Source organism: Myotis nattereri (genome assembly GCF_964212035.1).
Source record: "Myotis nattereri genome assembly, chromosome: 1".
In the NCBI taxonomy this organism is placed as follows: domain Eukaryota; kingdom Metazoa; phylum Chordata; class Mammalia; order Chiroptera; family Vespertilionidae; genus Myotis; species Myotis nattereri.
In genome coordinates, this window is record NC_138075.1 from 137,971,643 (window position 1) to 137,977,158 (window position 5,516).

Sequence of the window (5,516 nt, forward strand, 5' to 3'; positions counted from 1 at the left end):
GCCAAACCAGCTAGGGCTGGACAGCTCCTTTTTTGAGACTAATATAAAGCTATAGAAAAAAAAAAAAACAAACCTAAGTAAATGGTACGCTACTGAACTTGAATAAATATTATCGAAAATAACAATTGTCTGACCCTTCATTTATAAATTCAATGCAATTCCAACCAATATTCTAACAGGGCTATTTTTATGCAATTAATATTTCATCAAGTATTAAGGCCTGATATAAAATTATAATTTCAAAACAGTGTGATAGTGGTACAGGGGTAGACAAATAGGCCAATGGAGCAGATTAGACTTTAATAAATGGCTTAACAAATGAACACTTAATAAGTGATCTGACAATTGGGTCTCCATGTAGAAAAAGACAAAATTAAATCCTTACTTTACATTACATACAAAATTTTGCGCCACCACTAAAAACTTAACTTTGAAAAGCAAAACTGTTAGCTTTAAAAGATAACATTAAGAGAATACCATTATTAGTTATCTCTTAAAACAAAATATTGAGTAAGAAAAGCCTTGGAAAAATAAACATACATTTGATGTCAATAATATGTACTATTTGTGAAAAATTATACACATAGACACATGTGAGAATAAATACAACACAAGGACATGAACAAACTATAAAAGTAAAGGTAGACCAATTTGATTACCTAAAAATTAAAATTTCTTTACAAACATATCATGAGCAAAGTAAAAATCCAATCCATATAATGGGAGAAAATAACTGAAACACATACAATCAACAAATAATCAGTATGCATAATAACAGAGAATTCCAATGAGGCAGTAACAACAAAAAGAGAAATAATCAGAAAGAAAAAGAGACAAGAATACACACAATTCAAAGACAGAAAAACCTTAGAGGTTAATAAATACCTGAAAAGATTCTCAATCCCATTACCAGCCAGAAAAATTAAAATTAAGTGAAACTTCATTTTGCACTCATCATATTGGCAAAAAAACAGTGAGTCTTGTAACATTAAATATTGGTGAAGATGTGGAGAAACAGAGTCATAAACCTTGTTCATGCCACCACTTTGAAGAGCAATGGGGGAAGGCCTTGATCCAGCCATTCTCTAGATGTCTACTCTAGAGAAATCTTGCATGAACAAGGAAGTTGGTACAAAGTTGTTCGTTGGTAGAATGGCAGCATGATTTTATAATAGCTGAAGAATGAAAACATCTTACTATTTCTAGGTAGAATAATGAATTTCCTCCTGTTTATTGATATAACACACTCTATACAGCAGCTAAAATTAATGAACTAGATCTATAGCTATCTGTCTATCTCAATGAATCTTTAAAAAGTAAAATACTGAATGATAAAAATCAAGGTGTAAAAGAATACCAACACTATGATGCCCCTTGTGTGAGATTTTAAAACGCACTAAACAATAGTTTAAACTGTTTTAGGATACAGTTATATGTATGCTATCTGTGGTTCTCAACCAAAGGTGATTCTGCTCCAAAGAGATATTTGGCAATGTCACAACTGGAGGGGGATGCGAGTGGCATCTAGTGGGTAAAGCTCAGAATGCTGCTAAACACCCTACAATGCACAGGACAACAGTTTCTTGTGCACTTACAGTCTGTAAGAAAAGCTACACAGAGAGGGAAAGTTACAGAATCTTGCCTTTTCAGGAGATCTGGCAATCAAATTCAGGGCACCAGACCTACAGTGAAACAGGAAATCCAAATAGCAGTGGCTTAAAGAAAATCTGGACTTGTTTCTCAGGTATGGGAAATGTGAAGGTAGGCAACCCAGGGCCATTATATTGGCTCCACAGTGTCACCAGGGACCCAGGCCCCTTCCTGACATCTACTTCTTTAATATCAGAGTGTGGGTCTCACCATCGCACGTACCAGAAGATTGTTAGTCGATTAGCCACCATGACTACTTTCCAGCATAAGGAAAAAAGAAGAGCAAAAGGCCGGTGCTAATCGAGCCAGGTCCTCTTTAATGTCCTGCAAGCCTTCTGGAGACATCTGCTTCTACCATTGCCCAGACGGTGTGAAATGACCAGCACTAGGCACAAGGGAGCTAGCTGGTGGGTGTAACATTCTAGTTAGGCACATTGCTACCCTCAATCAAATAAAGACTGTAAATGACAAGAGGAGAATGAATATTGGACAGGAAACTAGTACAGTCTCTTCCATTCAGTGTTATTAAGTGGAAGGTAAAACATAAAGTCGTGTTTTGTTCAGGCTGAGACCATAGAGCTAATTAGAGATGAGTGCATGGTCTTAATGGTTAAATTGGATTTAGATGAATGGTGGAGGGCAAAGGGGGCATTTCAAGACCAGAAAGGGTCTGAGCAAAGATAAGGCAAGAGTTCTCACAGCAGGTTTGAGGGAGAACAGCAGTAGGAAGGAAGGTACTCCCTCTGTGTTTGGAACGTCTTTCTGGAAGTGTGGGATGCACAGAAATGCAGGCATGGTTTGTTTATCAATTCTGCTTACCCATCACTGTCTTCCTAATTACATCTTCATAAAAAACAAGTAACATTCATTAAAACCAATATGTCTAGAAGGTTTGCTAGGTTTTAAAATATAGACTGTCTCTTAGCCTCATAATAACCCAATTTTAGGGGTAAGGAAACTGAAGCCAAGACAGACGGAATACTTAACCAAGGTCATGCATCTTTTAAATGGAAGCTATCCTGAACTGGGTCTTAGAGCAGACGCCATGTTTTTCACTGACACAAGTTAAATTCATTTTTAAAAAACAGATTTCAGAGAGAAGAAAGGAGAGGAGAGAGAGAAATATCAATAATGAGAATCACTGATTGGCTGCCTCCTACCTGTCCCCTACTGGGGATTGAGCCCACAACCCAGGCATGTGGCCTGGCCAGGAATCGAACTGCGACCTCCTGGTTCATATAGGTTGATGCTCAACAACTAAGCCACATCGACCGGGCCAAATTCATTGCTTAACTTTGTGATTGGGGAATGAAGATGGGTAGGTTAACTTTTGCTATTCCTTTACAGTTTCTAAATTCTAAACTTTAGAGTGACTTTACACACTCTTGCACTAACTAGTAGCATATAGAAGCCAAACAAAAAAACTCTCTCTAATGATCATAGACACAAAAACTCTACACAAACTTTTAATCAATGAAATCCTACAATATATAAAATTGATGATAAAGCAGATAAAGTTGGGTTTATGACAGGAATACTAAATTGGTTTAAGAAAAGATATACACTGTAGATAAGCATATGAAAAAGATGTCCACATCATTAGAGAATGCAAAACAAAACCACAATGAGATACCACTACACACTATTAGAAAGGCTACGATTAAAAAGTCAGGACATGCTACTTAACTTCCCTGGATCTGAATCGGTTTCTTTATTTCTCAGATACAAAACCAACCAAACAAAAAAAACACACAAAACTCTCTCTAATGATCATAGACACAAAAACTCTACATAAACTTTTAATCCATGAAATCCTACAATATATAAAATTGATAATAAAGCAGATAAAGTTGGGTTTATGACAGGAATACTAAATTGGTTTAACATCGGAAAATAAACCACTAAAAAAGGGAAAGAAAACATATGATTATCTTAATTGCTGCAGTAAAAGCAAATACATGGGAATTTCCTTGCTCTGACAGAGTATCTACAAAAAATCTATAGCTAATTTCATACTTAATGTGAAAGACTGAACACAGATGACATGGTTGTCTATGTAGAAAATGTGATAAAATCTATAAAAATATTACTAGAAATAATGAGTTTAGCAAAGCTGAAGAATACAAGATCAAGACACAATCATATAGAAATAACCAGAAATTAAAAACCACAATAAAATAGTATTAAAAATATGAAATACTTCAGGATAAATCTGTCAAAAGATGTGTAAAGCCTATACACCAAAAAATTGTAAAATGCTGCTGGGAAAAATTAAAGAAGACCTAAATAAATTGAGAGGCATATCTTATATATGGGTCAGAAGATTCAATATTATTATGATATCAATCTTCCCCTAATTTATGGAAAGAGCCAATGCGATCGCAATCAAAATTGTAGAAATTGAGCTGAATCTGAAATTTATGTTGAAATACAAAATACCTAATGTAACCAAAACAACCTTGGGAAATAACAGGAAAATTCAGCACTGACACTAGCTGATTCCAAGTGTGGCAATCAGAACATTATGGTACTGATGTAAAGATAGACAAACTGATAAACAGAACGGAGTAGAACATCCAGAAATAGACCCACACACGGATGAAAAACTGATTTTTGATAAATATTCAAAGACAGTTAAGCGGAGAAAGGGTAGTCTTTTCAACAAATGGTTTGGGAACAATTGGCTATCCATATGCAAAAACAACAAAATAAGAAAAAAAATCAAAATAAAAAATTTTGGTATATACAAAATTAACTCAAAATGGAACGTAGACCTAAATACAAAACTAAAACAAAAAAACAAAAACACCCCATAAAACTTAGAATAAAATATAGGAAAAAAAGTTGAGTTAGAGAACTATTTCTTACATATTATACTAAAAAAGCATGATCTGTGAAAGAGAAAAAAATACACTGGACTTCATCAAAATTAAAAAGTTCTGCTCTTCCTAAGACACTATTAGGAGATAGAAAAACTAAGCCAAAGTCTTGGGGGGAGGGGGAGAGAGAAACCTTTGTAAAGCATATATTTGATAAAGGATTTGTAGCCAGAATATATAAAGAACTCAATAATAAGAAACAGCCCAATAATAAACGGACAAAAGTTTTGAACAGATGCTTCGCCAAAGAAAAGATATCCACTGTAGATAAGCACATGAAAAAGATGTCCACATCTTTAGAGAATGCAAAACAAAACCACAGCGAGATACCACTACACACTATTAGAAAGGCTACGATTAAAAAGTCAGGCTATTCGAGTGTTGACAAGGATGCAGAGGAACTGGAACTCTCACACCTGCTGGTGGAAATGTAAAAGGAAACGACCATTTTGGAAAACATTTTTGTAATTTCTTAAAAAGTTACACTTACCTATGACCTAGCCATTCCATTTCCAGTTATTTACCTGAGAAAAGCACATATCTGTACATAGATGTGTACAGGAATGTTCCTAGCAGCTTTATTTCCAATGAGGAAAAACTGGAAACATTGTACATGCCTGCCAACATGTGACTAGATAAATACATTGTGGTATTGGGATATTCATGGGATATTCATAAATGGAGTATTACTTAGCACTAACAAGGGATGAATAACTTACACTCAAAAAACATGAATGTGTTGAAATATTTATGCTGAAAGAAGTGAGACAAAATCAAGTACATTTCCTATGATTTCACTTATAGTCAACTAAAAAAAAAAAAATGCAAACCAATCTGTAGTTCCCTTTATCCAGAATTCTAGAAAACGCACAAAGACCAGTTGGATCGGGGAAGAGCGGCGTGGGCACGGGTGGTTGGGGCAGGGCCAGGCGGGGAGCAGGCGGGGGCAGGGGCCCGAAGGAGAGGCTGGGAGAAGGGGAGGGGGCA